The 8,300-nt window shown below is 31.9% G+C and overlaps 1 pseudogene; it reads left to right on the forward strand.

Annotated features, from left to right (window-relative positions):
• The first annotated feature begins 1,581 nt into the window (after positions 1-1,581).
• Positions 1,582-6,361, forward strand: LOC107405016 (importin subunit alpha-4-like; annotated as a pseudogene).
• The last annotated feature ends 1,939 nt before the right edge of the window (positions 6,362-8,300 follow it).

Raw genomic sequence — 8,300 nt, forward strand, 5'->3', positions numbered from 1 at the left:
AGGAGCTCAATTACCTAATCTTCCAGCATATCGTATGAATCCTAGTGAGCATGCGGAGCTTAAAAGGCAAGTGGAAGAGTTGCTGTCCAAGGGATTCATCCGTGAGAGTTTAAGTCCTTGTGCTATTCCTGCTTTGCTTACACCCAAGAAAGATGGGAGTTGGCGAATGTGTGTTTATAGTCATGTGATTAACAAGATTACAATCCAATATCGCTTCCCTATCCCTCGATTTGATGACATGTTGGACATGATGGCTGGTTCGTGTATATTTTCAAAATTGGATCTAAAAAGTGGATATCACCAAATTCATCTAAGGCCCGGAGATAAGTGGAAAACAGCTTTCAAAACAAAGGATAGCCTATATGAATGGCTGGTAATGCCATTTGGTCTTTCAAATGCTCCAAGTACATTTATGAGGTTTATGAATCAAATTCTACAGCCATTCTTTGGTAAATTTCTGGTAGTATATTTTGATGATATATTGATATATAGCAAGAGCAGGGAAGACCATCTTTCACATTTGCAGCAAGTTATGAAAGTTCTTCGACAAGAGAAGCTCTACATAAATTTGAAGATATGTTGTTTTATGACATCATCAGTGGTATTCTTGGGTTATGTTGTTTCGTCAAGAGGACTGGAAATGGATCCTTTGAAGATTAAAGCTATCCTAGAGTGGCCAATTCCTAGTTCATTGCAAGAGGTACGAAGCTTTCATGGATTAGCTACATTTTATCGAAGATTTATTCGAAATTTTAGCTTGATTATGGCTCCAATAACTGATTGTATGAAGAAAAACCAATTTCTTTGGACCAAGACAGCAACAAAAGCTTTAGAAGAGGTTAAGAAAAGATTGACTGAAGCACCGATTCTTCGACTACCAAATTTTTCGAAGGTTTTTGAAGTAGCATGTGATGCATCTAATGTGGTAATTGGTGGCACACTTAGTCAAGAAGGGCATCCTATTGCATTTTTCAGTGAGAAATTCAATGAAGCTAAGCAAAAGTATTCTACTTATGACAAAGAATTTTATGCGGTGGTACAAGCTTTGCAATATTGGCATCATTATCTCATATCAAAGGAGTTTATTCTATTTTCAGATCATGAAGCCCTCAAGTACATCAACTCACAAAAGAAGATGAATTATCGGCATGGGAAACAGATTTCTTTCTTGCAAGAATACTCATTCCTAATCAAACACAAATCTGGTGCAGAAAACAAGGTTGCTGATGCATTGAGTAGAGTTGTGTATATCTTAGCTTCTATGGCAATTCAAGTTGTGGGGTTTGAATCTCTTAAAAGGGATTATCCTTCTTGTAAGGATTTCAGCCTTATACATGCAGCTTTAATGAGAGGACAGCTAGGTGAATATCCTAATTTTTCACTACATGATGGTTATCTTTTTAAAGAAACCAAACTTTGTTTCCCTAATACATCATTATGTGAGCAAATGATCTGGGAATTACATGGTGGAGGGGCAGCTGGTCATTTTGGAAGAGATAAAACCATAGCCATGGTTGAAGATCGATTCTATTAGCCAACTTTGAAGAGGGATGTTATCAAAACAATTTCTCGATGTCGAATATGTCAATTATCAAAAGGAAGAAAGAAGAATACAGGTTTGTATATGCCTCTTCCCATACCGCATGAGTCATGGAAAGAGTTAAGCATGGATTTTATTTTAGGATTACCTAAAACAATAAGGGGGCATGATTGCATAATGGTTGTGGTTGATAGATTTTCAAAAATGGCACACTTTATTGCCTGTTCAAAGACCATGGATGCCGTTCATGTAGCTAAATTATTTTTCAAAGAAATAGTTCGTCTTCATGGACTACCTATGACAATAGTTTCAGATCGGGATGTAAAGTTTATGAGTTATTTTTGGAGAACCTTATGGAAGACAATGAATACCAAATTGAAGTTCTCTTCTACTTTTCATCCACAATTAGATGGTCAAACAGAAATTGTAAATCAAAGCTTGGGAGATTTACTTCGCTGTCTAGTTGGAGATCACATAACTAGTTGGGATCAAATACTTCCTATGGCAGAATTTGCATATAATAGCTCCATAAATAGGAGCACTGGTCGCAACCCATTTGAAATTGTAACTGGGATGTCCCTAGGAAGCCTATTGACTTGGTTCCTTTGCCTTTGGTAGCAAGACCAAATGCTGAAGCTGAAACTTTTGGAAGACACATTCAAGAAATTCATGATGATATTCGCAGAAAAATTGCTCTAAGTAATGAAAGCTACAAGGCACATGCTGATTTGAAGAGAAAATTTGCTGAATTTAATGAAGGGGATATGGTAATAGTTCGGATAAGGCCTGAACGTTTTCCTAGGGGCACTTATAAGAAGCTACATTCAAGGAATGTTGGTCCCTATAAGATTTTAAAGAAAATCAGCTCAAATGCCTATGTCCTTGATCTACCAAAGGATATGGGTATGAGTAATGTATTCAATATTGAGGATCTAAGTTCTTATGAGGGACATGAAAATGATACAGCAAGTGGTAGCAAGGCAGCAAGTCTACCATCTACATTTCGATTAAAAGAGGAAATTGAAGATGTTGTTGATCATCAAATAGTATCAACTAGAGGTGGAGGATATCAACGGTATCTTATCAAGTGGAAGAACTGACCACTTTCAGATTGCACATGGATCACTGACCAAGAATTTCAGAAACTCAATCAAGACCTCTATGATCAATTTCATGCCATCAACTCGCCGGGGTCGAGTTTTTCTAAGCCAAGCGGAATTGATGCAAGATGGAAACAACCTCTGAAAACTTATCATAGAAGAGGAAAAACAAATTCTAAGGCCCAAACATTAATTTGGCATGATCTAGGACAAGATGGACTTATTTGGGATCTTCAAAGATTTTAGTAGATTAATTTAGTTTCCTATTTTTAATTAGAGTATTTTATTATTTAATTAGGTTTCTTATTATTTTCAGTTTCTTAATGTTATTAGTTTCCTTATTTAACTAGGTTTCCTATTATTTTAATTTCATAATGTTATTAGATGATTTTAATATAAATAGGGTTCTTTGTAATTCTTGGAGGAGTTAATCAATATTACAAGAATTTTATGAGATTATTTTCTCTGGTTTTGTGTGATGTAAAACAAACTTAGGTGTGATGCCTAGGGTTTTGGGAGTGATTCCTAAAATCAATCTAGTATGATACTAGAATCCTATCTATTTCTTTTCTATTTTCTTTCTTTCCCTATCTGTCCTACATCACTCACTTTTCATTATCATAAGCAGGCAGTGTGGGCCTTAGATAATGTTGCTGATGCTGTAGATCGTAGAGATTTTGTTCTTAGTCATGGTGCATTTGTGTCATTATTAGGTCAATTAAATGAACACTCAAAAGTTATCCATGCTGAGGATTGCTTTTTGTGGCAAGCCTCCCGCATCATTTGTCGAGGTAAGGAGACATTGGTTATAATTGCGGACCATGATGTGGTTGATAAGTCATCATGGTGCAAGTGTCCTAAATATTGCTTTCAGGTTAAACCTGCCTCACCAGTTTTTCAACAACTTATTTGCTTGAATGATGAAGAAGTTTTGAGAAATGCTTGCTGGGCCCTTTCTTATCTTCCAGATGGCCCAAATGACATGATTCAGGCTATGATTGATGCGGCTGTTTGTCCATGACTTGTGGAACTTTTGTTGTTAGTTCTTGCACTCTATAAACTTCTTGGGTTAAGCACTGATATTCACTGGCACAAATTGATTTTAGTTTATCTTTCTTGTTTAGTATATAATTCTTTTTCACATACCAGGAACATCTGCATTCATGTTTCTGTTTCCTTATAAGTACTGCAAGTCATCCATCAGCCAAGGTTCTTATGCCTGCTCTTTGGACTGTAGGAAACATTATTAGAGGCGATTATGCTCAGACTAAGGTATTGACCATAATTTATACCGTAGAAGTTTCTAATTGTTGTCTTCTATGGTTGAGTTCATTTGTTATGAGCAAAACAAGTCTCATTTTTATTTTTTATTTTTTATTTTTTATTTATTATTTTGAGATGATATTATATGCTGAGCAGCCTAAGTGGTTATTTTGGTATTCTATTCTCATTTTAAATTTGTTTACCAAGGAACAAGTATACTGTAAGTGCAACTTTGGTGAAGTAATTCAAATAAGCATCTTCAGGTTTCTTGCAGTTTAAGTTGTAAGATATTAAATTGACTGTTTAAGCAGTAAAATTTTGAATTGAGATGAGTGTGTGAATTTGTCTGGAGAGAATATTCTACTTTTTTATTTTTATTATTTATTCCAGTGTACTTTCTGACAGTGACTACATGAATTCTGTCTGTCTGTTTTATTTTCACAGGCTATTTATAGTTGCTATTTACCACTTAACGTGGGGATAATAACCTTATGTGCACTTTGCAGTTTGTAATTGGAACCAAGTTCTCCCACACCTCCTTCAACTTCTTGAGCAAAATCATGAAAAAGGCATCAAGAAAGAAGCATGTAGGACAATCTCAAAATTTACGGCTGGAAATAGAGCTCAGATACAGGTATTGGATTGCATCCATAAGTTTCAAATGATATTGCTCCACACTTTAATTGTTTGTATATGGGATCTGCTAAATTCAAAATGCTTGAATAGTCTATTTTGGATGCATGTTGGTTTGTGGTCAATTGTTTTCTGTACAAAACTGATGACTTTCTATGTAATTCTTCCAAACTGATTATTGCAGCTCCTATATATATATATATATATATATATAAATAAAGAATGTGTTATTTAGGTTGTTGGTAGCCTTAACAGGAAGGAAAAAGGGATTCTTTCTGTTTTTAAGGATTTATTTTGTTAGAGCGTGACTTAATTTCTTATATTGAAATCTTTTAATTAGTTATTTCTTCAAAATTTTTGAAGAATAATTATATTGATTTCATTACCTTCTTTTTAGTTCTTTTATGGTTTCCATAATTTTGTGCAAAATGTTTCTAACTATTTTTGCTTGTGGAAGTTTTCTTCTTGCTTGAAAAAAGAACTGTACGAGAGCTCTGATTTTTTTGAATGTGACACCATGCATGCTCGTTGAGAAAAAAGTTTCTTCATCTGGTTTTGGTGCTAGGAAATCAATATCTTACCAAACTTTTTCTATGTGTTGGTTTAAACTACTTATTTTTAATGTGAATAATGTGGTTCCTGCACTTCATCCTTTTTTCCTCTGTGCACGTGAGATAGTCTAAAAGAGAAAGTTGAATGTTCCTATTTTGTGCAAATTATGGACAGTATAATGAATCCTGTGATTATCCAAAGCTTCTGGAAATTTACTTCTCTTCGAATCAATTACTCCCAGAATTTGTTGCTTGATGCATATGTAACTTGTTAACGATTGAATTCTGTTTTGCAGTCTGTCATTGAGGCCAACATTTTTCCAGCCACTTATACTTCTTCTCCAACATGCAAATTTTGACATCAAGGAGGGTGCATGGGCCATCTTAAAAGCCACCTCGGTGGGTTCTCACGAGCAGATCAGGTATTGTTCTTCTGTTTCGCTGGATATTTTTTAATTTTGTGCTTATCGTCCATAGGAAAGACCTACATGTTTTGCTTGTGTATTTATATGATTTCTGGCTTATCTATTTTGTTCTCTCTTTATTGATTTTGAGCATTATTCATTGGCGAAGACCATATCAAGTGCTTTGTTTCTTGCAGTGGTTAGTTACCTATTTACAGAACATGTCTTAAATATTTTTTGTTGTTGAAACCTTTAAGTGATAACTTGATTTTTATTGTCATCCCTAATGTTAGTGACTGTGCAGTTGCTAGATTCTGTTTCAAGTGTTATAACATGGAACAAAGTTCATCAGATACATTTTTCTTTTTTTTCTTTTTTTTCTTTTTTTTTTCTCTCCCGATATATAGTGCATTATACAAAGCCCTGTATTACATGCATGTGTTATTGTAGATTCCTCGTTTCCCAAGGTTGCATCAAACCGTTATGTGATCTTCTTATCTGTCCGGACCCAGATATTGTAACTGTGTGCCTTGAAGGTCTTGAGAAGATTCTGGAAGTGGGTGAGGTTGATCAAGAAAAGGGGACGAATGGTGGAATCAATCTTTATGCACAAATGATCTATGAAAATGATGGATTGGACAAGATCAGAAGTCTGAATACACGTGACAACCATAAGATTTGTGAGAAAGCTCCTCGGAGAGATACTGGGCTTAAGAAGAAGATGACTAACAGAACATCCAGGATAATGGAGATGGAAATCAATTTGGTTTTTCTTTTAGAGCAAACCAGCCTAGACCTCCACCTGGTGGATTCAACTTTGGATTTGATGTGGCACATAGGCTTATCCATGGAGTATGTCAGAAATTTTAAGCCCTGCGAATCTATGTTTATTATTCATTTTTTATCCTCTTGGTATTTGCATTCGTAATAGGGGAATACTCATCCTTTCGTTTCCTTCTGTGTAATAAGCTGTATGTTTGTTATTTTTGCATGTGTTTTATTTGTCTGTTTTATTTTGTTTTATAAGTGTTTGAAGAATGAAGACCATAACCTGGGTGGCCTAGCTTACACATTATTGATACAAAGTACAATGATGGAAAACAAAATTCAGATGGGAAGAAAGGTTTTTCGATTAAAAGAAATAATTTTTAGTTTTTTTATTCTTTTCACAACTTCCTTTTCTCTCTCTCTCAAAAAAAAAAAATCATTTTAATTTACTTTAATCATTGTGATATTGTCTGTTGAGATTGGAAAATATGTAAAAGTAATGGGTTAAAGAAAAAATTATATATATATATATAGAAAGAATATTTCTTTTACACCTAAGATTTGTATTTACGGCTTCTAACAAATCATGAACACGTGGTAAACTAAATTACCGTTTCACCTTTAATAAAATTAATTTACCTTTGAGTACTTTTTTTTTTCTTTAGCAAAAATTAATTTGGTGATTTAAAAATTTTGTTAATATTTTTTAAAATTAATTTTATTTAATCTATGTGATGGTTTTTGGATTAGGGGAAAAAAAAAACTATGTAGGAAAAAAGAAAAAAAAATAAAAGAAACTATGTGATACTTTAAGGAGATAAGAAGAAAAAATAAATAGAAAAAAACTATGTGATACTTTAATGAGATAAGAAGAAAAAATAAATAGAAAAAAAAAAACTATGTGATACTTTAATGAGATAAGCTTTTTTACCTAGATAATAATTTGTCAATTATATTTAGGATTCGTTTGATATAGTTGATGAAAATAAAACTTTAGTTTGTAAAGTTTTTATAATAGATTTTTTTTTTAAAAATTATTATTCAAAAGTTAATAAGCGTTTGGCTGTAAATAAAAAAAACTGTATTAATAATCAATGAATTTCCATATAAGCTAAAAAAAACTGTATTAAATACTCATTAAGTTTCTATATAAGCTAAAAAAAAAAAAGCTTTTCTAAAAAAATAAAATTAAAATAGTTTTAAAAAATTATTTTTTTAGTTAATAAGTATTTATTGATTTTTGTCAAACATTTTTATTTTTTAACAAAAGAATTTTTGGTCTTCAAGTAAAATTTTTGTCTAAAAAAAAAATTCTGCCAAACAGACACTTAGTAAATGTATTTGTTAAATATATAACTCAATAATATATATATATATATATATATATATAATGTTAAGATTATCATATAATTTTTGTTAAATAAGCAAGAAAAATTATTACATACTATAAATAAAAATTAGTTAACCAAAAAAAGAAAAATTTGAAATCTTTAAATTAATTATTATTAAAAAAAGAAACAAAAGGAATTTAAAACAAATTTAAGCTGGGGAATGTTTTTGTATTTACATTTAAACCTCATATGGAACTAGGATTGTCAAGGCGGGAGCGCAGAAATTTAAATAACTTCTAATACAAAAAGGATATATATATATATATATATAAATATATATACATAGATGTAAATGTGTGTGTGTAAATATTAAGCAGCTGTATTGAAATCTTATCATGCATGTATAATACTAAATTAAGTACTTTTAATTTTCAACATCTCTTTGACACCTTCTATCAATCATTTTATATTTATAGGATATACAGAGAGGCAAAAAGAAAAAAAAAATCATATATACACTTATTAGATTTATGAATTATTAATTGAAAAAAAAATTTACCTACTCTTGTTGAGAAACAATTTCAGCATGTTTTTGTTTTGTTATTAGACTTCATAGAGTAGCATGATATATTTTTTTACTATTATAAGATATGGTATACTGGCTTACTATGATAGAAGAAAAAAATGCTTAATTTTTTGTTTTAATAATA

This window comes from Ziziphus jujuba, chromosome 5, assembly GCF_031755915.1.
Source record: "Ziziphus jujuba cultivar Dongzao chromosome 5, ASM3175591v1".
Taxonomy (NCBI): domain Eukaryota; kingdom Viridiplantae; phylum Streptophyta; class Magnoliopsida; order Rosales; family Rhamnaceae; genus Ziziphus; species Ziziphus jujuba.